The sequence below is a fragment of the Erpetoichthys calabaricus genome, chromosome 2 (assembly GCF_900747795.2).
Source record: "Erpetoichthys calabaricus chromosome 2, fErpCal1.3, whole genome shotgun sequence".
NCBI lineage: Eukaryota > Metazoa > Chordata > Cladistia > Polypteriformes > Polypteridae > Erpetoichthys > Erpetoichthys calabaricus.
This window is the reverse complement of record NC_041395.2, coordinates 200,493,802-200,520,642: the sequence shown is the minus strand read 5'-3', so window position 1 is coordinate 200,520,642 and position 26,841 is coordinate 200,493,802.

Genomic DNA, 26,841 nt, shown 5'->3' with positions numbered 1-26,841 from the left:
TTGGGTGCTGGCTGCTCACACACCTCTGCCTCGGAAACTGCTGGGCAACCAGCTGGCTATGTGTTGACAGACAATGTTCTGGGATCACAAAATGCAAGTGTGGATGCTGTAAGAGATATGGCCAATGAACTAAGGAATATAAGGGCTGTACTATGTGATACTGACTACAAATTAAATGAATTGGTTAAAAAATAAATGCTGCATCTGATTTCCTCTTTTCATACTCTGGTAATCACATTCAAACGAAGTTGTAACACTGTCTGATTTGGCTGATCATTTTCTGGGTCGGGTTCATCACACCGCATCATTTCAGGTTTGGACAAGCCACGATTGTGTGCCACATTATGTACAGTATGTAGCACACTACATGCTTGAACAATGCAACACACTTTCTGTGGACTATTTGGCAGCACATTAATAGAGTGGAAATGTTTTTTATTTACATAAGAAAATTCATTCTCTGAAGGTATCTTCATAGCGTAGTGTCAGTGACATGCGCCACAACAGATAGATTCTCTGCTCTTTGAGTTGACTCGCTGATTGTCTTTTGCTGCACTAGTTGGACAAAGCACCTTTGACTGTGTGGAGTTGACATTTTTATAGGCTCTCCTATTATAAATGATGTAATGCCAGTTTAACCACAGTAGAAGGAAAGAAGTGTATCATACACTTCTTGTCCAAATTTGTGGATACTATCTATATCCTCTTGTTATTGCTTGAGCATTTAAATTACCCTTTGGTTTTAGACTCTTATCTTCCTCTCATTTAAGATTTACATCTAACATTTCAGCTTAGGCTTTCTTCACTATTATGGTTTGTGACACCTGCTGCATTTCTCTACTAGCAATTCTTGTCTCATGTCTTGGGTTTACTGGTTTTGGCCTTGGTTAGTTACTATTTACGATCTGTCTTCTGATTCCATCTATTTGAAATGACCACCATCCTGTGCAGCCAGTACCCATGTTGGTTTGGCTCACAGCTTTGTATTCACTTGAGATTTTAGAAGTTCTCGTTTATATAAATCAGTTTTTCAACTTCTTGTTCCAGTTTTCTGGTTTTACCGTTGGATTTCAATTTGGTCTTGATTGCCTTTGTATTGGTTTATGAAAGCTTTTTTTTTTTTTATAAGCACCTTTTAGTTTGTTTGGTTTTAAATCATTTTTTTTCCTTTTCCTTTAAACATAAGTAACATGACAGTTATAATTGTATACTAACCCTCACTTATTCTGTTTTTCTTCTCGGTACTCAAATGTGGCACTTGGTGCCATGGCCCACCTGCCAAGTTGTTTTGCCTGCCTAAGGAAAAGTCATCACAGATGGAGGATCGCAGGAATCATGGGAAAGAGGGGTCCTTTCATCGGATTGGCTGGCCCAGCACTGTTTCAGCCATGGAATGGCCAAATGGGGAAGGCAGCTTGAAGGAAGAGGTCTACAGGATTCTACACAAATCCAAATCTTATTATGGGATATATCATCTACTGTTAAATTCTGCTCTGTACTTCTAAAATTTATATACTTTTTTTCTTACTATATTGAGAAATTGTTCTGTTCTGTGTACTGTATTGTATTGTATTGACCCCCTTCTTTTGACACCCACTGCACACCCAGCCTACCTGGAAAGGGGTCTCTCTTTGAACTACCTTTCCCAAGGTTTCTTCTATTTTTCCCTACAAGGTTTTTTTGGGAGTTTTTCCTTGTCTTCTTAGAGAGTCAAGGCTGGGGGTCTGTCAAGAGGCAGGGCCTGTTAAAGCCCATTGCGGCACTTCCTGTGTGATTTTGGGCTATACAAAAATAAACTGTATTGTATTGTATTGTAATAAATGTCATTATCTGTTCTTTTTTTTAGGCCAGGGATTTCTCATAGTTTAAACAGGGTAACATTCCTGCTTTTAAATAACCTTTACTAACTTTAAGTAGAAACACTGCTCTCTTCCCAACATACAGTTCCAGAAACTGCCCAAATTTGCAGGACTGAGATTCAGTGTTGTGAAGTTTTGTCTAATTGACATACAAATAAAAACATTTACCACTTAAAGGTTATGTGATTTTTTTGGATTGCATTCAATTTTAAATTTTACTGTTACAATCTGGAGGATTTGGAGGTTGTCAGGCATGTGTGTGTAGGTGTCATCTTCAGGGTTTCTGTAATTCAATATGCTGGTGGGCACTGACACTTAAACCTTTTCCTGTTTTGCCCTCAAATTGGAGGAGGGAGGGGCTCTGACATCACTTCATCCTCTTTTCCAGAAGTCCCACCTTTTCAACTAGAGGACTCACATAAGAACCAACTACACCAGAGGGAGGCAGTCATTTTGTGACATTTTATGAATAGAGATGCGTGAATTTCACAAAGAAGAGAAAAGAACAGTACAGTATATACAGTATTCAGTAATCCCTCGCTACTTCGCGGTTCACTTTTCGCGGATTCACGACTTCGCGGGTTTTTAAATACAAGTGATTGCCCGCCTATCGCGGAAGTTATGTTCCAGACCCATCAGCAACAGGAGAAAATCCGCGATATAGAAAGACCATATAAATAAACATTTGTATAGTTTAAGCCTTAAAATACCCATCCCACATGCTTTAAACACATGTAAACTTATAAAACACACTTTGTTAACACATATGATATGTGGATGTCGGGCTAAGGATATGAGTAACATCTCACTATTATAAAATATTTTAACTTCACGCAAGACAAGACAGTGAGACAGGAAAATACAAGGCTTTAAAATTATTGACACGCAGAGCGACAAGCAGCGCAAAGCCAGCACAAAGTCCACTTCTCCTTAGCGTTCATTCAGCTCCCCACCCCCTTGACAATGCGAAGTGGCAGTAGCGTACTGCGCCTCCGGGGAGGGGGGGTTTGAGCAAACGTGCGTTCAACCCCCCCACCCCCCCCACCCCCCCACTCCTCCTCCTTCTGAACGCGCAGAGCGACAAGCAGGCATTTTGGCAGAAGCAGCACAAAGTCCATTTCTGCTCAGCGTGAGTTCAGCTGCCCCCCTTCACAAAGCGAGTGCAGACAGGATCGCTGCGTGCAGTGTGCAGTGTTGGTCTGCGGTGTTTAAGAATGTAGAAAGTGTTTAAGAGCATAGGAAGTGTTTATAAGAGTGTGGGAAAGGTTAACAAGAGAGTGAGAAAGGTTTATAAGAGTGTGGGAAGGGTTTATAAAGCCTTAAAATATGTATACATAATAAAATAAATATAGGTCGCTACTTCGCGGAATTTCACCTATCGCGGGGGGGTAGGGTTCGGCTCTGGAACGTAACCCCCGCGATAGGTGAGGGATGACTGTATACAGTATATATTATGATCCAGATGGGTACAAAAACAGGAAACAGTATTATATAAGAAAGGTTATGCCATAATTACAACATTTTTCTCTTAAGGGGTCATATAAAATAACAAGAAATGCATTTATCATAGTGAATAATAAAATAACAGCGTCAGCTTTTAAGCATAAGCTCAGAAGGATATGAAACTCAGACACATGCCAGGTGCACATTGGACCAGGGTTCAAATTCATCTCTTACACTCACATCTACATAAAATACTTCACCTCAACCATGCATTGAACTCTTCAACCTCTGATGCCCCAAACCTTTATGTTTGTGTTTTACCATTCTTACAAGGTTTATTTTAGATTATACTTGCTGTGTTTTCCTCTTTGTGCCTTATGTATCATAATTGCTCATTCCAGTAAAATCTCCCTAGCCAAGGCTACATAATTAAATGGGTTGTGCAAAAACCAAAGCAAAAACAAAAAAAAAGTGAAAAAAGAAAACAAGAAATGTTTGACAATATTGAAATGTGTTGCTGTAGTACAGTGGAACCTCGAGATACGATCACCTCTGTATACGGGAAATTCAAAATACGAGGAAAGTATGAGCGAAAAATTCAGATCTAAATACGAGCATTGGCTCGTGTAACGAGCCACGAGCCAGGCTGTGGTTATAGCTCGCGGCTTAGCAAGGGGGCGTGGTAGCAGTTGCGAGCCGCGATCTGCGGTGTCTGCGTTTCTCACTTAAGTGCACAGGTGGGAAACTGCCCACATCCATGATTGTTCCTGTGGCTGATGGGCTGCAGCTGCCATGTCCTCCCCGCATATATAGAGAAGCGCGAGCCGGTTAAGGGGGAGAAGAAGTAAAAGAAAAGAGAGGAGAGAGAACGGAGGTGGCAGGCAGGCAGGCAGCAAGAAGAAGAAGAAGTTGTCGGTGCGGGAGAGCGAGCGAGTGCAGGCTCGCGTGTAGCTGAACAGGCGAGCCAAACAGCTGAAGCAGGACGGTGTAGAGAAGGTCAGCTGCATTAAGAGTGTCTCACCTGTTGCAGAGCCCGCATGGGAGAAGCAGGTGAGACGCTAACAGAGAAGAAGCACCGGGGATTGTCATCTGTTTTTTAAAGACTGCATCCTTTTGACGTTTTAACCTCGTGTTAAAGGATTGTTATTCTTGTGTATTTTAAACCTCCACTTCACAACTGTTTTAAGGATTATTTATTTAAAGATTTATTGAATGCTCTACTGCACTTTGGACACCTGTTTTGATTCTTTTAATAATCAGTTATATTATTTACCAGTGTTATTTATTAAAGGTAGACTACAGTATATATAATTTATCAGTGTTATTTGTTAGGAAAATTGATTTTTATGTTAATATACTTGGGGTGCAGAACGGATTAACTGGATTTCCATTATTTTCAATAGGGAAGTTTGTTCTAGATACGAGAAATTCGCTATACAAGCTCAGTGCTGGAACGAATTAAACTCGTATCTAGAGGTTCCACTGTAATTTAAAAAGAGACAGTGGGAAGTTTTAATAAATAAGATGAGGAGATTGGACATAATCAAAAGTCTGGGTCGATCAGTCAAATATAGCAGTGCCTATAGCAAAACAAAACAGTGTCATGGAATAAATAATAAAAATGTTTCTCCAAAACTGTTTCTAGACTAAAACAAATGGCAAAATTGAATTCCTTTTGTTAAAAAACCCAAAGTCCATATATAAAAGTCTACCAAATTTTAAAGGGACAGCAAAAAAATTAGAAAGACTTTAGTTAAGGTACTGCAAAAATGCATATATTACTTATTATGAAACATTATTATTTCCCAATATGTAACAAGACCTTAACCAACACTTCTTTGGGTCTTCATAACATTTTCAAAGCATCAGTAAAGGATTTCTTCATCTCTGCAATGTGGCCTATTAACAAAACTTCACTTTGGAGTGGTCTGAGGTGGCTAAACTGGGACACATTTCTCTTAGTACTACACATTTTGTGCAAGATCTGTGAATCCTTCAAATTAACAAGTCACTTCACCATCAAGTCAATATACCAAACAGCAGACAAGCCATCTACTGATGTTTTATAAGTGATATGAACACCAAACCCTTTGTTAAGTTCTTGTTACGTAAGAGTCAATGAGTAATCAAGGCATCTTTACAGTACCTAAACTAAAGCGTTACTAAACAATCAATGGAAAATGCAAATTATAACAGTGGTGTTGTAAATCTCTCTTGCTGAATTTTGCCCAACTATGAACATGTGATTCTGGCAGATGATTTTTTTTTCAGGTGTGAGAGAATTAAAGGAGCTGCTAGACACAAATCCAGATATTCTGATATGTTTATTACTTTTGGTATTACCTTGCAAATTAAAGAAACAACCACAGAATATTGTTTTCTGACAAAATTCAAGTTGGAGTTATTTATCTTGTAGAACAGTATTCTAATCATTATTCAAACATTTCCATTAAAATTACTTGACAAAAGAGAGATTATTTTTACTGCATTTCCAATAACTGGAAACTGAGATAACTGTTTTCAGTATCTCTTCTGTAAAAAGGGTGAAAGGTCAATAAAACTGCAGCTATCACCCACACTAAAGGAAAACCCCAAATCTAGCACTTGAGCTTTTAATATTGCATACAAGATTTAAATAAAGAGAAATAAATAAACACTAAATAGCCTTCTCAAAAGCAGATGGATTGGTTACCTAGAGACATGGAGAATTGTTCTATTTGTTTTGTGGCTTTTCATTTTGTCCCGCTTTCCCGGCACAAAAAAGGGAACTCAAAAAGCACCCCGCCTTGGACTGAGTTCAGGCTATCGCTGCAAGAAGCCCTTTTTTACCAAAACCTGCTAAAAAATAAATAAATGACATTTGTAGAGTCAGGAATTCTTAATAATATAGAGCATCTGCGTTTCTTTCTTTTGCACAAAATAAGCAGCCCCTAGATGCTTGGCGGACCTCCAGACTGGCTCTTTCCCTCTTTCTCTCTTCATTTCCCCTATTTGTACTGGGTTTGTGGGTGATATCAGTCTCTGGCCTATTGCCATTATAACCAACACAATCCCCCTCCCTCCCTGTACTCCTCCATGGTGTGCACTGTATGTGTCTGTGTGTATATGGGAGAAATCCTCCAATCACTTCTGCTGCTCCAACTTTATAATGTAGGACCACCTTGTTTATCTGTGATAGTGAACAACAAGTGTGACACAATAGGCTTTTTAGAATTTTGCCAGTAGGATTGTCTGCTTTTGGATCATGTGGGGAAGCTTTTTGCTTAGTTAACCATCAGCATGTCAAAAATACTTTCATTAAGTTCACTGACATATTGCTATTGTATTAAATTGATATGTCTTTCTTGTATTGATATAACATGAGTCAATATTTGGAACATGCTGGGAAGCATGTTCAAATTATTGGCCTCAGGTCTATAGAAACATAATTTATGTGTTAGAGTAATAATTTTGACACCACTCACTATTGTGTGTGCCCAAAGAACAAGGTTGTAGAATCATATTTTCTAATGGTGTCAGTTAAATTAAGTCTTATGAACAAAACTCAATTTTTATGTTACAAATTGCATGGTACCCCTCCTCGAACCGCCACCTTTTCGTGGTGGAGGGGTTTGCGTATCCCAATGATCCTAGGAGCTCTGTTGTCCGGGGCTTTATGCCCCTGGTAGGGTCACCCAAGGCAAACTGGTCCTAGGTGAGGGATGAGACAAAGTGCTGTTCAAAAGAACTTCTATGATGAATAAAAAATTTGGACTGCGTTTTCCCTCGCTCAGATGTGGGTCACCGGGGCCCCCCTCTGGAGGTGGGGCTTGATGGCGAGCGCCTGGTGGCCAGGGTTGCACCCATGGGGCTCGGCCGGGCACAGCCCGAAGAGGCAACATGGGTCCCCCTTCCCATGGGCTCACCACCTATGGGAGGAGCCAAGGAGGTCAGGTGCAGTGTGAGTTGGGTGGTGGCCGAAGGCAGGGATCTTGGCGGTTACCGATCCTTGGCTACAGAAGCTGGCTCTTGGGACGCGGAATGTCATCTCTCTGAAGGGGAAGGAGCCTGAACTAGTGCGCGAGGTTGAGAGGTTCCAGCTAGATATAGTCGGGCTCACCTCGATGCACAGCTTGGACTCTGGAACCAATCTCCTTGAGAGGGGCTGGACTCTCAACCACTCTGGAGTTGCCCCCGGTGAGAGGCTCCGAGCAGGTGTGGGCATACTTATTGCCCCCCGACTTGGAGCCTGTACATTGGGGTTGAGGGACGGGTCCTAACTGTTGTTTGTGCATTTGCACCGAACAGCAGTTCAGAGTACACATCCTTTTTGGAGTCCCTGGAGGGGGTGCTAGAGGGCATACCTTCTTGGGACTCCCTCGTTCTGCTGGGAGACTTCAATGCTTACGTGGGCAATGACAGTGAGACCTGGAAGGACATGATTGGGAGGAAAGGCCCCTGCCGATCTGAACCCGAGTGGTGTTTTGTTATTGGACTTCTGTGCTCATCACGGATTGTCCATAATGAACACCATATTCAAGCATAGGGGTGTTCATTTGTGCACTTGTCACCAGCACACCCTAGGCCTCAGTTCGATGATCGACTTTGTGGTCGTGTCATCGGACTTGCGGCCACATGTCTTGGACACTCGGGTGAAGAGAGGGGCGGAGCTGTCAAATGATCACCACCTGGTGGTGAGTTGGCTTCGATGGTGGGGGAGGATGCCGGTCAGGCCTGGTAGGCCCAAACATGTTGTGAGGGTCTGCTGGGAACGTCTGGCAGAGCCCCCTGTCAGAAGTAGCTTCAACTCCCACCTCCGGCAGAACTTCGACCACGTCCCGAGGGAGGTGGGGGACATTGAGTCCGAATGGGCCATGTTCCGTGCCTCTATTGTTGAGGCGGCTGACCGGAGCTGTGGCCGTAAAGTGGTCGGTGCCTGTCATGGCGGCAATCCCTGAACCCGTTGGTGGACACTGGTGGTGAGGGATGCTGTCAAGCAGAAGAAGGAGTCCTACCGGTCCCTTTTGTCCTGTGGGACTCTGGAGGCAGCTAATAGGTACTGGCAGGCCAAGCGGAATGTGGCTTCAGTGGTTGCTGATGCAAAAACTCGGGCATGGGAGGAGTTTGGGGAGGCCATGGAGAACGACTTTCGGATGGCTTCGAGGAGATTCTGGTCCACCATCCCGCATCTCAGGAGGGGGAAGTAGTGCAGTGTCAACACTGTATATGGTGGGGATGGTGCGCTGCTGACCTCGACTCGGGACGTTGTGGGTCGGTGGGGGAGTAGTTTGAAGACCTCCTCAATCCCACTAACATGCCTTCCAATGAGGAAGCAGAACCTGGGAACTCGGAGGTGGGCTCCCCCATCTTTGGGACTGAGGTCACCGAGGTGGTCAAAAAACTCCTTGGTGGCAGGGCCCCGGGGGTGGATGAGATACGCCCGGAGTTCCTCAAGGCTCTGGTTGTTGTAGGGCTGTCTTGGTTGACACGTCTCTGCAACATCGCATGGACATCAGGGACAGTGCCTCTGGATTGGCAGACCGGGGTGGTGGTCCCCCTCTTTAAGAAGGGGGACCGGAGGGTGTGTTCCAACTACAGAGGGATCACACTCCTCAGCCTCCCTGGAAAAGTCTATTCGGGGGTTCTGGAGAGGAGGGTCCATCGGATAGTCGAACCTCGGATTCAGGAGGAACAGTGTGGTTTTCGTCCTGGTCGCGGAACAGTGCACCAGCTCTACACCCTTAGCAGAGTCCTGGAGGGTGCATGGAAGTTCACCCAACCAGTCTACATGTGTTTTGTGGACTTGGAAAAGGCATTCGACCATGTCCCTCGGGGAATCCTGTGGGGGGTGCTCCGGGAGTATGGGGTACCGGACCCCCTGATAAGGTCTGTTCAGTCCCTGTACAACCGGTGTCAGAGCTTGGTCCGCATTGCCGGCAGTAAGTCGAACCCGTTTTCAGTGAGAGTTGGACTCCGCCAGGGCTGCCCTTTGTCACCGATTCTGTTCATAACTTTTATGGACAGAATTTCTAGGTGCAGCCAGGGTGTTGAGGGGGTCCGGTTTGGTGGACTCAGGATTGGGTCACTGCTTTTTGCAGATGATGTTGTCCTGTTTGCTTCATCAGGCCGTGATCTTCAGCTCACTCTGGATCGGTTCGCAGCTGAGTGTGAAGCGGATGGGATGGGAATCAGCACCTCCAAACCCAAGACCATGGTCCTCAGCCGGAAAAGGGTGGGTTGGGAGCGAAATCCTGCCTCAAGTTGAGGAGTTCAAGTATCTTGGGGTCTTGTTCATGAGTGAGGGAAGAATGGAGCATGAGATCAACAGCGGATCGGAGTGGCGTCCGCAGTGATGCAGGCTCTGCATCGGTCTGTCATGGTGAAAAAGGAGCTGAGCTGTAAGGCAAAGCTCTCAATTTACCAGTCGATCTATGTTCCTACCCTCACCTATGGTCATGAGCTATGGGTAGTGACCGAAAGAACAAGATCGTGAATACAAGCGGCTGAAATGAGTTTCCTCCGCAGGGTGTCTGAGAAGCTCAGTCATCTGGGAGGGGCTCAGAGTAGAGCCGCTGCTCCTCTGCATCGAGAGGAGTCAGATGAGGTGGCTTGGACATCTGATCAGGATGCCTCCTGGACGCCTCCCGGGTGAGGTGTTCCGGGCACGTCCAACTGGGAGGAGGCCCCGGGGAAGACCCAGGACATGCTGGAGGGACTATGTCTCCCGGCTGGCCTGGGAACGCCTTGGGATTCTCCCAGAAGAGCTAGAAGAAGTGGCCGGGGAGAGGGAAGTCTGGGCATCTCTGCTCAAGCTGCTGCCCCCGCGACCCGACCTCGGATAAGCGGAAGAGGATGGATGGATGGATGGATGGATGGATGGATGGATGGATGGATGGATGGATGGATGGATGGATGGAACTTGCATGGTAAATGCCATCTGAAAGTCATTTGCTTACTTATTAGTTTAGGACATATGAACTACTGCACTTTAATCTGGGCTTACGTAGTATACCACTTGCTCAGGATGTTACTGTGAGAAGGGATTTGACCCAGTACTCTTTGGAGTATGACAGTCATGTGACGCCATTTACAATAGTGAGAATTCAAGATGGGAGTAATCTTGGTTTCAGTCCAGAGTGTAGATTAGTTTTCTAATGAAAGATGGAATATAAAAGCCGGTTTCTATATATAAGGATCCACCTACAGATAAGAAAAAAAAAACTCACAAGAAGCTCAAAGACAGTTCTTTAATAAAAGGAATCCTAACTTATTTTCAAGATGAATGTGACAGTATAACTTCACCTTGTAGCACCTTTACCCTTCAGTTCATCTGTCTTCTTCCTTAATTCATGAATTAAAGCCAACAACACATTTCTTTATTTCTTGTATTGCATCTCACTTGTTAACAAAGTCTTTCTGAAGACAGCCGAAGCTTTTAATGATAACCTTTCATTACCAAAAAAAATGCCCTTTTCGCAGACAGACTGGTTCCTCCCCTATTCCATTCTATAATTGTTTATGATTCTTTAATCAAATACTTGACATATTAAAAGCTTTAGAAATTGTAAGGTTATAAATTCAGATAACACATGTTTTCTTTAGTTACCTTACCCCCAGATAATATCAACATTTATAAACCTTAATAAAGTCTTTGAGTTTAATGCATTATTTTTTAAATATAGCATCAACAATGTGTTCTGTTTTCAATTAAATTATTTCAGGTACAGATTCAAGCATAGATAGATAGATAGATAGATAGATAGATAGATAGATAGATAGATAGATAGATAGATAGATAGATAGATAGATAGATAGATAGATAGATAGATAGATAGATAGATAGATAGATAGATAGATAGATAGATAGAACTTTGTCCCCAGGGGAAAGTTGGCTTTTCACAGAAGGCCTTTAAATTAATAAATACATACATAAAGAGATAAATAAACAAACTTTATATACACACATAATATGGTCTGAACACACAACTGAATAACTAAAAAGGAAGAAAATTTTAAATAGAAAGAAAAGAAATCTTCCACATTGGCTGTCACAGACCCAGTAAGGCATTATGCACATGTATTGCTGTTAGTATAAAGGAGCCCTGGTAGTGTTTCTTGACACACTTCTACTGAATAATTTGTTGGCTGATAGTCCTCAGTGTTAGTGTGTCAGAGAGAGGATGTGGAGCATTGTTGTGTCTTTATTCTCTCCTTTGTTGCTACTTCCAGGGGGTCCAGAGTGTGTCACTATCCAAGATGTACAAAGATTCAACAGTATTTTAAGATTTGGACATTATTGTACTTATTTCAGACTAAAGTAGGTGTAACATAAATTGATTTCAGAATAAAGCTGTTCAATTTTTCAAAGATTAAACATAATCATGCTTTAGTTCAGTATGTTCAAATCAATACTGTGCTACAGATCAACACTGACAGATTACTGTTGAGCTCACTACATTTCAAGTGATGGAAATGGTTACTATGCTGTGAATTAAAATGGTCAGATTACTGTTTCATTGCTGTTGGTGTTAATGAGTGTGCTCTGTGATAGGTGGTTTCCTGCCTTGCACCTAAAATAAACTCATTTGAATAGATCAGTAAATCAATGCTCCTGAATAGTTACAGATTACATTTGTATTTTTGTCCTCTTTTAGATTGATTTTTCCCTTACATCTCCAAAGGCATGAGCATTAGGCTAAATGGCAATTCCAGGGTATCACCTTTGTGAGTAAGGGTGTGTGGGCCCTACAATGGACTCATGCCCTATGTGATGATGTTTCCAGCTTGGTGCTCAGTGCTTGTGGGTAAGGGTCCATTGACCTTTATATGGATTACGCAGGTTGGAGAATGATATGTTTTGTTGTTGAAAGGTTACAAATCAGAGCTTTACTGCAGTACAATTATTATAGATTATTGGCATGTTGTAGTTCAGCACTTTCAGATTACTGTTGTATTGTTATGCTACAGTAAAAAGTTAAAGGATTAGTAGCATACTGCAGTTTTAAGACTGTGGATAATTTTGCGCTCAGTTCTTCAATTTCAGGTTAGTCTCTTGTTCTATTGGAACAATTACAGGGTACTGTTATGGTGCAGTTTAGAGGTTCTATGATGAATGTTAACAGTATCAGATCACCCCTGGGTTGTAGTTGAACAATCATGTGCAATTCCAAGGTCACAACTTACTGTTATACTGCAATGCAGCTCCTACAGATTTAAGGAAATTCTGACTGACAAAAGGCTGCTCCTGGATTTAAGAAACAATGGGGTCTTTTGCTCAATTTACAAATATTACTGTTGTGCAGTATGTTACATTTATGGCACAGTTCAGCGATGTGAAAACACCATTAGATAACAGGACATAGTTTGCAGATTACCAGCATAAAGAAGTTTAAATGTTACAAATTATATTTATATTGCAGTTCAAAAATTACAGAAGAATGTTGGGTTGCATTTAAAAGGTCATTTATTTATGTTGTGCTGAAGTTTAGATTTTAAAGATTATTGTTGTGCCACCATTTAGTAATTACAGAACTGGTTTCAGATACAGTTCAAAGATTACCAGTTACTGTGGTGCCACAGTTCAGATGTTGCAGATGAATGTTGTGATGAAGTTCAAAGGTCACAGATTACTTCACTGCCCTGGTTTAGCTGTTGTAGATAGTTGTTACACCACAAGAAAGGATCAGATGTGTTGTAGTTCAAACTGTATTAACTATCAATCCTAATCTGACACATTACAAATGTGCTGGAGGAGTTACAGACTACTGCAGCACTTATTTTAAAACTAATGTAATTTATCCAGCACTATCAAGGTAGACCAGGTTACTGCAAGGATGAATTTAAACAGCTTTTAATTATTGTGGGTCTGAAACTAATGCCCTGTTAATGTCTTCTGGAAAGGTCTTCATAGATTCCAGGTTGCTTTGTTTCCACAAGTCAAAGCAGTTAGAAAGCAATACAGACAAAACAGTGACTAATCCCACTTGAGCTTATGTAACATATCATATACAATGCTATACCGCCACATCAGTATAATATGTATGCCGCTGTAACCTGTAGATTCTGAAAATCCCTAAAGAATCAATTTAAAATTGTCAAAAATTACAAACATTAAATACAATAGGTAAGCTTAAGGAAGCACAAAATGTGGACAATTTTTGACATGCAAACTTACTCCAAAGACTCTGAACTGTTTATGTCACCCAAGTGTGTAGCTAAGATAAGACCAAAGAAAGGGTTAGCATTAAGCATAGCCACTGAAGCATAAGTGCTAAAGGAAGTCAGGACTTGCAGACTCTCCAGGAGCTGGCACTGCACTTTTAGCCCACATTTACATAATCAAGTTGGAAAGGAAAATGAAAAAAGAATAAAAAGCACAAGTATCCTATTAAAATTCTTGCTTCTAAATTTGCCCAAACTCTGTGCTTTGCTAAAAGATCTGCAATGCCTGAGGTCTTTTATTGGCTAGGATTTTCATTGTGATTGGAAATGTCGGCTATTTGCCACATGACTAAACTCTCAATGCAAAAGGTGGCTATTCAGAAAACCGCCAAGAAATGCCCATTTGAACCTTGCACTGCTCTGACTAGCAAAATGTTTTTCATCTTCATTCATCATGGGACTGGTTTCAGTTCTAAGAATTAGTCTTCTCTAGCTCAGGGTAACTTGAGTTCACAGTGTAGTAAAAATAGGACTTTTATAAGAAAGCATGCTGTAACGTAAGCCAAGTCTGGCAGATTTCATCTTGCTTCTTAATACTGCCAAGGCTTCAGCAGAACTTGATTTTGCCCTCATTTCTAATCAAGTGTTCAACTGTTTGGGGTGTGGATGGGTGGATTCTGTTACAAATAATATTACACTGGAAAACACCACTTTTTAAGTGCTATCATATCTTGGGAATTTTAATTGATTTTAACTCAAAGACAGGTGAGTGATGCGGTTATTGGCCATTTGGTGGAACACTTTAGTTATAATGGCCACTGTCTCAAAACAAAAGTAAAAATAAAGACAAAAATCAGAGTTTAGCATAGTCTGAAATCACTTCAGCCATCATATTTGAAATGTACTTTGCACAGCATGCATTTAACAGTGAACATTACTAGAAAGCATTTTGTCCAAAAGTTTAAATTATTAAGATTAAAAAACTGAAGTGTGTCAACCATCACCTGACTTGTGTCTAACACTACTCACTCTCACGCCTAGCCTAACCAATATTGCTGCAAACTGAACAACACACACATACATTGCCGACTCTTTGGAGCATCCTGCATAACGTCTATCTTGTAAACACGCAACCGGAATTTGTCATGCTCCAAAAACCATGGTTGCACCAGAAGAGCACCAAGACAAAGCGTGATGGGTAGCAGGCATGTGTTTTCACCAGAGGACCATTTGAATCGAAACACACACCACCCAGTCCAATCCAAGCCCAACAACATGCAGCTACTCCCCATATGTACTTGTGGAACAAACCAAACATCTCCATTAAAGGAGATGGATGTCTAGGATGAAGCTCCTCTGGTAGCAATGTTATTTAGCTTTTTTTACTATGATTCTGAGATATCCTGTATTATTCAACCAAAGAGGATTTAATTATAAGTATAATAAAAGCATGAGCAGGAGACTAAGAGAAAGAGAACGAAAAAGAAGCTAAAGTTTCATCAAAGACAAATCAGCCTCAAATTCACGATAAAGTTGGAAGAGACAGGTGAAGGAATGAATCAGCCAGGACCTCACCTGTCCAGCAGACAGCAATTGCGGGAGCAAAACTGCAAGTGAGGCAGGCAATATGAATACACTGATTTCAGGCAGGCTATCGGAACTGTTAACTGCTACCAATACCCCCAGTAACTGGAGAGGACTACAAATCAGTCACCAAGATTTCAGCAGCTCACCACTTATCAAATGCCTCAAAACCGACAAACTATGACAAACTACAGGTTAAAGAAAATTTGATATCAATTCTCAGAGACAAAGAGGAGGTTATACTTGAAAATAACCACATTTGTCTTTTCCCAGGTTTCTCTTGTTCAACAGTTGCCAAACAAGCTACATTGTACAGCATGAGTCAGTGCTTACGCAAAGCCGAAATCAGTTATAATCTCTTGTTTCCTGCTAAATTGAAAGTGATTTTTGATGACCAATTCCACATCTTTTATTCTCCTAAAGGAGAAGAAAAAGATCTAAAACATGAACATGAGTCATATCGTGTCCTGGTAATGCAAAGAAGATTCTTCTTGCAACTTGTTCTATTTGTAATGCAACATTGCCATAACTGTATATTCTATTTCCTTTTTTCTTTCTTTTATTAAATATATGTACTTGACTGTACTGTTATAAGATATCTCAATTTTAATACTACACCGCTGCTGAGGTCTTGTTTTGTTCTGGACGTGCCCCGTCTCTTTGCATGTCAGAGGGCTGGGACTTTGAGAAGTGTCTCACTTTGGGAGATAAAATGGGGAGGGCCCAAGTGGGGAGAGAAAGAGAGCGGGAAGAACTTGAAAAAGAGTGGAAGTTACTTCTTATTTATCCTTTTTACCCCAACAACTGTAAGTGCCAACAAAATAATAGGCTCCTTAGCCATAATACCTGGCAACAGCATGAAATCAAGGTTAAAACTACTGTATCAAACAATGTTGTACCCTTACTTAAGTTTACAAAATGTTCCCAAAAGCTCTTAGACCAAACAAAGAACTTTGTGAGCTGTAATGGCAAAAGTCTCAGTCGTGATCTAAACAGAAAAAAGTATTTCCTCTGACAGTTCTAAATGCCAAGGTAGTATTTTTACAGAAGACTCACTTATGGTTATATTGTTTATGGAACTATCATTCCTGCACCTGACCACACTTTACACATGGTGTAAAACACATATTGCATATTACCATCAGAATAACTCAGATTCAAGAACGGAAACAGTAACATTCTGTACTGCTCAATTCTTGGTTTTTCAGGTTTGTTTAGGCAGAATGGATAACAGAAAAGGTAACCAAAAGCCCAATGGGACTGAAAATTACATTCTGCTGATATTACACAGTAGCAGACAGCCAACTGGGTTTTATAAATATATTGTTAACATCTAAATTAAATATTATATACAAAAACTACATTTGCTCTAAGTACACATTTCTGTCCTTTTTCCTCTCTCAAACTAGAAATTCCAGCAAATTCTTGGTTATGTATTATGCCCTTTCTTGCGTTATAGTTTGTTTCAGGATACGCTTAAAAAAAACCTTGCTTATAGATCAAAAACTATGTTTACATGGTGTCTTACTTTAAGTCTTCTAGTACAAGCTAAATAATTTTATAGCTGAATATAACTATAAACTACATCTATATACAAACATATAAATGTATAGATGTTTGCATGGCCATTCACAATAGAAAATGTATTTAAATTGAATTCATTTTCATTGGAAGGGAAAACTTGAATTGGCAAAAAACAATAAAAAAAAAATCAAGATGAGCACTTGACAAATATGCAGATTTCACAATGATCGAATCTTAGGTATGAACATAACTTGGAAACCAAGAAGTAAAATATAGTTGGATCATTACAAATTGCTTATTTTCATTGGCTCCAGAGTGTGGATCAGCGAGGTAGCACTAATTCTCAATCCAAGCAATATTTGTGTTGACTTTGCATATTCTTTCCATATCTGTGTGGGTTTCCTTTCTGATCCAAAAAAGTAATGCAGGTTAGGTGGGTTGGTGCCAACTGTAAATTTCCCAGTATAAGCCCCTGTAGTACATCTGAGAATGAACTTTGGTCCCCATCCCACTTTCCAGGACCTTGAGCAAGTGTGTATGAATAAAATTAATGCATTCAAGTCACATACAGCATGGTCATTTTTTGTTTTCTGCTAGGATTTTTCTAATATGGCCTTCTTTCTCGCTCAAAGACACTACTTCACTGGTTTCTACTCCGTCTCAGGACCAGGCTGTTCACAAGTACTTTGACATGTTGTCAACCTGATATACCTGCGACCTTATCTCTGCTTCAGTGTCCTATTCTGGGTGAAGAATGGTTACATTCTGATAAGGAGCTAATAGCTTTGGTGACAGATTGACTTGCAGAGCATGGGTTGTGTGGTTAGAGCATCTGACTGATGACAATCTTCTTCAACGGTGCATGTCAGTTTATCATTTTGATCTTCGGCATGAGCTCCTAAAGTTTCATTTATGATTGTTAGTAAGGGATAGTAAAGTAATTTGACAGATTATTTCCCTATAGACAGGTTTCAGCTGATTTGTCCTCTGCATAGAAGCATGTCTGAGACAGAGCAATGTAGAAACTATAATTGCTGAACAGCATGTGCTGGCCAAAGCACAGGAGAGACTGGTTGTTATCGTTCATGTTTGAGCAGATCACATAAGGAAGGATTTATATTCTTGGTGAAAATCTTAGGTGCAGAGCTGGCAGGGTGGTCTTCTTTGAAGTTCTGCCTGTGACTTAAATCAGTACAGCAAAACTGAGGAAACCAAAAGATTTAATATGTAACTTAGTTTTTCTTGTAGGATAAAGAGATATAAATTAATATAAAATTTTGGTGTCTTTTAGGGAAGAAGGGACGTACACCATCTTGATAAAACTCATTTGAACTGAACAGGCAAAAAATACTTTATGATTATTTATATATATGTGCAGTCAGATCCATAAGTATTTGGACAGTGACACAATTTTATTAACTTTGGCTCTGTACACCACCACATTGAATTTGAAATAAAGCAATCATTATGTGATTGCAGTATAGACTTTCAACTTTAATTTAAGGGGTTTACCAAAAATATCGCATGAGTTGTTTATGAATGACAGTCATTCTTTTGCATAGCTCCCACTTACAGGGGCTCAGTTGTATATAGACATTTGACTGACAAGCTGTTCCATGGCCAGGTGGGAGCAGATCCCTCATTATTTCATTAACCATTAAGTAGGTAACAGTGTCTGGAATTGATTCCAAGTATGGAATTTTCAATTGGAAGCTGTCACTGTGAACTCTCAATATGAGGTCCAAAGAGCTGTCCGTGCAAATAAAAACAGTCCATCATTAGGCTGAGAAAACAAAACAAACCCTTTAGAGAGAGAGCAGAAACATGAGGTGGTCAAATTAACCATTTGGTACATTCTTAAAAAGAGGGAACACACTGGTGAACCCAACCATACCAGGAGGTCTGGAAAACCACAGAAAACAACTGTGTTGGATGATTACAGAATTCTGTCCTTTCCCAACATTTAGCCAAACCAAGAACTCTCTCCGGGAGGTAGACCTGTCATTGCCAAAGTCTCCAATCAAGAAAAGACTTCATGAAAGTAAAGACAGAGGATTTTACACAAGGTGAAAATCTCCGGTAAACCTCAAACAAACAGTAGGAAGGACAGATTAGACTTTGCCAGAAAACATTTTTTAAAAGCCTGTCTAGTTCTGCAACAATTCTCTTTGCACAAAGGAAGCTAAGATCAATACATACCAAAATGTTGCAAAGAGAAGAGTATGGAAAAGAGAAGAAATTGCTCATGATCTGATGAATACCACATCATCTGTGAAACATGGTGAAGGCAGTTTTATGGCAGGATCATGCATGGCTGCAAATGGAATTCAGTCACTAGTGTTTACTGATGATATGACTGCTGGCAGAAGTAGCAGGATGAATTCTGTAGTGTATAGGGCTATGCTGTCTGATGAAAATTCAGCCTTATGCTGCAAAAATAATGGGACAACGCTTCATAGTACTGATGAACAATGAGCCAAAACATACTGTGAAAGTACTTTCAAAGCAAAGAAGTGGAATATTCTTCAAAGGCCAAGTCGATGAACTAACCTCAATCCAATTGGACATGCATTTCACTTGCTGAAGACAAAACTGATGGGAGGAAGTCCATCGAACAAGCAGCAACCGAAGACAGCTGCAGTAAAGGACTGGCAGTACATTACTACAGTGGAAACCCAGCACTTGGAGATGGCCAAAGGTTTCACAATTCATGGAGTCATATATATGAAGGTCTAATGCCTTTTCACTTCCTCCCTTTGCAGAATGGAAGACTGACAGCCACTCCATTGCAGGGTAACTATTGACTCTGACCTGAATTTTAAATCACATATTAATCAGTTTACTAGGACAGCATTTTTCCACTTAAGAAATATATAAAAAATTAGACCTCTTATAACATTGCAAGATGCTGAGAAATTAATCCATGCTTTTGTTTTCAGTCGACTAGATTGCTGTAACGCTCTCCTCTCAGGACTACCCAAAAAAGACATCAATCGATTGCAACTAGCGCAGAATGCAGCTGTTAGAATCTTAACTAGGAAAAGAAAATCCGAGCACATCTCTCCAGTTTTGATGTCACTACATTGCTTACCTGTGTCATTTAGAATTGACTTTAAAATCCTGCTTATAGTTTACAAAGCCTTAAATAATCTCGCTCCATCTTATATTTCAGAATGTCTTACACTTTACACTCCAAATCGTATCCTTAGATCTTCAAATGAGTGTCTGCTTAGAATTCCAAGAGCTAAACTTAAAAGAAGTGGTGAGGCGGCCTTCTGCTGTTATGCACCTAAAATCTGGAATAGCTTGCCAATAGGAATTCGCCAGGCTAATACAGTGGAGCACTTTAAAAAAACTGCTGAAAACACATTACTTTAACATGACTTTCTCATAGCTTCATCTTAGTTTAATCCCGATACTCTGTATATTCAATTAATTATCATTATTATTCATGGTATTCATATTCAAAATCCGTACTAACCCCTACTTTCTCTTCTGTTCTTTTTCCAGTTTTCTGGGATGGAGACCTGTGCCACCACCACTTGATCAAAGCACCGTAATGTCCCTATATTGATGGATTAAAGACCAGAAGTCCACATAACCATCATCATCAACTTCTTCCATGAGAACCCTGAATACAAGGAGGGCTGATTATTTATGTTAGGTAGAATGCCCAGAGGGGGCTGGGTGGTCTCGTGGCCTGGAACCCCTGCAGATTTTATTTTTTTCTCAGCCATCTGGAGTTTTTTTTGTTTTTCTGTCCTCCCTGGTCATCGGACCTTATTTTTATACTATGTTAATTAGTGTTCCCTTATTTTAATTCTTATTTATTTTGTCTTTTTTCTCTTTCTTCATCATGTAAAGCACTTTGAGCTGCATTATTTGTATGAAAATGTGCTATTTAAATAAATGTTGTTGTTGTCCTCTGAGGCTAAGGATCTACACTGGCATCCCGAAGGTTACTGGTTCGAATCCCCATCACTGCCAAAAGAGATGCTACTCTGCTGGGCCCTTGAGCAAGGCCCTTAACCTTCAATTTCTCCAGGGGCGCTGTACAATGGCTGATCCTGCGCTCTGACCCCAAGGGGTATACGAAAAGATGCATTTCACTGTGTGTTGTCCTGTATAACTATGTATGTGACAAATAAATAAAGAATTATTAGAATTAATGAATTATTATTAATTAATCATTGTCCACCCTCCTGGACCCACCCCTTCCTGCCAAGTGACTGTATAACCCGGGGACCAGCCATCTTATTCTCAGTTCTGTTTTGAACCCACATCTGGAAAGACGTCCCCACAAATTATTGCATCTTTGTGCATTCTTTCAAATTATACAGGGTTACTAGGTGGTGCTCCAAATCATTCACTTTATTGTGTCAACCTTTTACAATATAAATGGAAACTATGAACTACTGAGGGAATAAGCAAATGTAAAAAGTGCAAAACTGAATGTCATAATGGTTTACAGTAAGTATCAAAAATACACCAAAGGAAATTCAGTTTTATATAGCTGCACAATATGTTGACCTTATAGCAATGATATGACTTGTCTGAATTCACAGAATAATAAAGCATATAACACAAAAAGACACCCAATGTTTAAAAACACAAAAATGATGAAAAAGGTGGTGGTTATAGACTTGGCAGAAAATTTATAACTATAAAAAGGCTAATTGTGTCTTAGATAATACTTCCTATCTGTAAATGACCACAAAATCATTCCGAACGTAGGGAACGCAACAACGTACAATACCAGAAGTGTGAAGAAACAGTGAGGACAAATGCTATCTCTGAAACGGTGACCTTTAGATTTGTTGCACCCCTTGGTAAGCGGAGCGAGGTACGCAATTAATTGTATGTTGTTTCATTTGTTCTGTTTCTTTGTAGAATGTCAAAAAATGTACATTTATATTTTTGTTTATAGATTTCACGGTGCTTGTGACGATATAACGTATAAAGTTTGAGATATAAATAAAGATAAACGCACCAGTCTAAGACTCTACGTGTCGATTCTATTGAAACCAAGGGCTGCTACAGTGAAACTCAACCATACATCTAAAACATCTTTCACGTCTTGTGCTGCTTTTGTACCTCAAAAGCAGCACTTGTCCCGCTGATAACCTGCACTCAGGCAAATTCCGAGTCTGACGGCACATCATATATGCGGATACTACAGATACAGTGATAAATCCTTGACGATAAGGGACAGTGAAATTTGAACATCCTTATATATAAAGTACTTAAACCTACATGGACTATATTATAATGATGTTATAGTAAAATTCTTAAACCCTTTAAGTTAAAACTGTTCATAAATTGTATGGTTTTCTTTGAAATATTTTATAAGTAAAAGTTTAACAAGTGCTATATTTATTTTAATAATTATAAGTCAATGTTTAAAATTTATTATATTGTAAAAAATTAAAAGTTAGGATAAAGAACTATAATTCCTGAGGTAAAAGTTGATAATCAAAATGTTTAAGACAAGTAGAGAGATATAGCTGTGAAGGTATATTGGTGATCCTAAATTGTTCCTAGTGTGTGCTTGGTGTGTGAGTGTGTGTGTGTGTGTGTATGTATGCCCTGCGGTGGGCTGCGACCTGCCCAGGGTTTGTTCCTGCCTTGCACCCTGTGCTGGCTGGGATTAGCTCCAGCAGACCCCTGTGACCCTGTGTTAGGATATAGCGGGTTGGCGACTGACTGACTGACTGATTTCTTTCCTTGTATAAGGCAGTAAGTGAGATCTGTATAATATTGCTGCATTTGTGAAGGTATTGCCAGCATCCTTCAACAATATATTACTGTTACTAAACATTATTCACTTTTAGTCTTTAACTCTGATGAAACAAGATACTTTTGGAATGATTCTTCATTGTCAGAGATTGACGTTTAAATAATAAAAAATGGTATTTCCCCTTGTATTACAGCTGTTAAGAAACTTAAATGAAAACAACACACTTTTTATGGACTTGAAAGATGTTTTCACATTCCAGAGGTTTACTATTAGGGAGTTGGCATGTGCCAATCAGAAAACAAAAGGCACTAATCGGAGCTGTGTGTCGATCTAACCGCAATCATTTTCAATATCTAATGCTGTAGCAGTGTTGGATTACTTGTGGAGCTACACCTCAAACCTAAACAATAGGGCTTTTGAAATTATCTGCAAATTTCCTGATTCTTGTTCTTATCTTCACTTAATTAAAAGTTAAATGCTATGAACAAGAAATGTTAAAGATTACTTTTCACATTTCATTTGGCAATGTGAACAAAATAAACAAGACTTGATAGGCCATTTGCATTTAAATTTTTTTTCTTTTCCCAACTGTTTTTTTTGCGTATATTTAGATTAATAATTTTACATCATTTAACTTGCAGGAAGACCTAACTTTTCTCCCACAGCCTACAAGATCAAGGAGTCAATGTCTTGGAAGTGTTACAGTGAGTGTTTTTTATGTTTGGGACAGAAGGTCTAGTAATAACGAATAAAAGACAGTGTCATTGTTACTCTACTGGGAAGATAATTTTGTAAATATAAGGTGCAAAATATTACAGTGTAATAGAATGGAAAAACAAAAATTCTACTGGAAATATAATCCATGAAAGGATAACATGAAATTAGCTGATACGAAGAAGTAAATATGCAGCAGTAAAACAGCAAATGATGCTACGTAAAAGTTATTTTGCTCTTTCTGTCTATCAATGATTACAAGTAGTTGACTCATATGCATTAACCTCATTGCCTCTCAGTGTCTAAAAATAAAGCAATCATTATACTCAGACCCATTAACATCAAGATCACAATAACAACGTATAGATCCTTCTAAATTCAGTGCTTCTAAAAATTAAAGTGACTGATTCCATTAGTATTTTCCACGTTGTCATTGACACACCTAGGTAAACCACAGTGCAAACAAATGTCGTTAAAATTCTATAGTTAGTTGAATGTGGTCTTCCTGAGAGCAATTAAGGTGTTTTTCACTTGCTCAATACAGTCAGTGCAGGAGTGCCCTTCATAACTCTGTAAAAACATACTAGTCAGGATGTTTGCCAAGATGTCTAAAACATTATTAAAGATTTATTGTCTTTCATAGCTGAGACAGGAGAATTTGCACACACAGCAGTAATTAGCAAACAATTAATATGTCTGAGCTTCAAAACAATAACATCAGATTTTGACTATTATTTGCTTGAAGGCATTTGGAAGATTCTGAGAACATGTGAAAGAAAATTCTAAGGTTTGATGATGAAAAAAAAAAACAAAACCTTTACTACAAGCACTACCTTTGGTGTAACCATAAAACTGCATGTATCCTTGAGTACACTATATCTTGGTCTTAGCTTGGGCATGGTAGTATCTTACTACTTACTTCTCTGAATCACTTTGTGACAAACATGTGGAGACAAGAAGGCAGTTTGAATGTAGGGAACTACAAAGATACGAGGAATATTTTGGACAAAATAAAATAAATACATGTACTGTGAAATCTACTCCCTCTATATATATAAAATCCTAAGCCTAAAGGTGCAACGAATTTGTGCAACGATTTTATGTGTTTTTATGTCATGTTTTTTGTCACACTTTAAATCAGGCTTATTTTAAAACCAACATATATACGGTTGGTATCATTCTTTTCAAAATTTATCAAATTTGTTCGAAGCGCCATGCAAGATGCAGATCACGTGGCATGGCTGAAGCAGCAAGCCAGCAGCCAATCGAGCAAAGAGGAGATAAAATAACTGTATTTGTTTTCCATTGTATCACTGTTTAAGAGGGGGTTTCGGAGGAGCGACTGCGTCTCCTTGGGGTACGTTCAGGCCCCCTCTTCACAATGCCAGCGGCAGATATGTGAAGTGGCTGACATATAGCCCAGCCCGGTTGGGGGGTTGGCGAGCGAAGCGAGCAGGGAGCGGTTAGTATGACAATAAACAAATAATAACAAAATAACATGTGAGCATAAGTCATTCAATGTGTCATGAAATATGTTTTTTGTTGCTTATTTCTTTATGTATTTATTGCCTTATTTATTTATACAAGTGACATTGCACACAACATGAAAAACAAGTTGAAAGTCAAAGTTGAGAGTGTGGGCTCACAAATGCTGTATTTTGACTGGTGAATCATCTGTACTAATGAGCCACAGCAAAGCCTGAGCTTAAAGTTGTGACTGTGAGTGTCTGTGGCAGATATGAGTACAAGAAAAAATTGCCCAGAATTACTGTGCAAAGTGGTTGCTTAAATTCAAGAAGCTCTGAAATCATCATTAGCACTTTGCACTTGAAGTGTCTGCCATAGATGTGGCACTTCATTGTCGAAGACTTGCCGACAATTCACCAATCGAAATGCAATGCTCAACAGATCTTTTAACTTTAAAGAGTAAAAATGGTAGTTTTCATGACACATTTAATTATTCATGCTCATATGTCATTTTTGTATTATTTATTTATTGCCATATTTTACATTTATATATTTAAGTGTTTATTTAATGATGGCTGAAATATTCCTCAATGGAAGAAATGCAATATGGAAGAAAACATGCTGTACCCATGATACCAAGAATTTGGGAAACAACTCGTTCTTCAGCAGGGCTATGCATCAAAGCAAGTCACCACCCTGGGCTGAATGTACAAAACTTTCAAGGATATCCACTTTCATCTTATAAAATGGTAGTAGAGGTTTCTCTAGAAGGCTCAGTGCTGACATTTCTGACAAAGTGCTTCTTTCCAATATTAATTTTAAATGAGAGAATTATTGTAGAGTTCTTTCATCTAGTTTGCTTTTTAATTTTTCATTCAGTTCAAACAATTTGTAGAATTTGATTTTCACTTTCACAAGGGACAGTTTTGAAGTAATATATAACAAAAATACCACATAAATGCAATACATAGGTTGTCAGAAACTACCATCAACTATTGGTCAAGTAAGTCAGAAAAGACCAACACAGCTCATTACTGATTTTATGCAGAGATGGTGAAGAAAGAAATAATTAAATGTACATGCCAGCTTAAACGATAAACTCCCATACTTTCTTCTTCTTGCAATTAGCCTCTATGCTAAATCAGCTACCTTACAGTACAACTGTTATTTGACCATGACAACTTTGTGACATTGTTGAATCATTTGAACATAAAGCATCATAAAGGAATAATGCTTTATCTTGGGTTCCCTTCAGCTGCTCATTTTCTAATATTTCTTCAATGTTATTTTTCAGGGTTTTTGACATTTTGTGACCCCTCTCAGGATAGAGCAAGCTTAGAAAACAGTAAGGTATGATATGTTTTTTTGATGTTCTCTGCTTCACTGTGTCTGTGTTTTTATCCAGGTCTTCTTGTATTTCACCCAAAGGCATGCAAAGAGAATTGCACTGGAGGAGGAAGGTCACCCTAATTGCCAGTTTCAAAAGATGAGTCTGGAATGAGGGAGACATGCTCTACTATTGCAAAATTATATACTCTGAAGGCTCCAGGCCTGAAATCGCCAAAAGTCAAAAACACCAACATGGGGCAGTATATTGGTCTATTTTCTGTGGTAAAGGTTAAACAGTAAAAAGTGCCCAAGCCTCCAAGTAACAGGATCTAATAAACAACAGCACAAAGGACTGGCCAAGAATTAGGTTTAAAGGTTAATGACAATGGACATGGGTAGTTTGGGAAGTATGGATTTCAAAGTCCTACAAAGAGAAGACTATGCAATGCAAAACCCTGCATGATGAGGAGGAAATACCAAATTTTCCCCCTCTTTAGACATAACAGCATTTTCTTTAAGCTCTTAAAATATCCTATAAAATCCTATAAAACAAACCTGACAGTTTAGTGACCTTGTAGCCCAGGATGTTAAACAGTGAGATGACATTGTGATCTAAATCATCAGGATGTTCTGAACAAATAATCTATTTTCTAAGTATAAAAATAGAGTATGCAGTAGGTAATAATTGTGATGTATCTTGATCTTGAAAGTGACCTAGGATAAAAGAATCAAAAAATCACAATAATAATGACACTCATTTTTTAAAATTTATACTCTGAATTGTGCCATAGTTTCTAACACTATTACATGGCTTTACAGGTAAGAAGTCAGACTAGAGGGCCTGAAGGACTGCAGATTAAATTGTCACTACTGATCCTCACATTTTATCTCAAATTACTAAATTTGACTCTGTGTAAGATCCTTCACAGCATGTAGAAAGGGTACCCTTATTAAGCATCTTAGTGAGTTCATCCCATTAACCTTTGCATAAAGACTGGTAACTGGAACATCTACAAGTGTCATTCCACTATCGACTACTGTTGA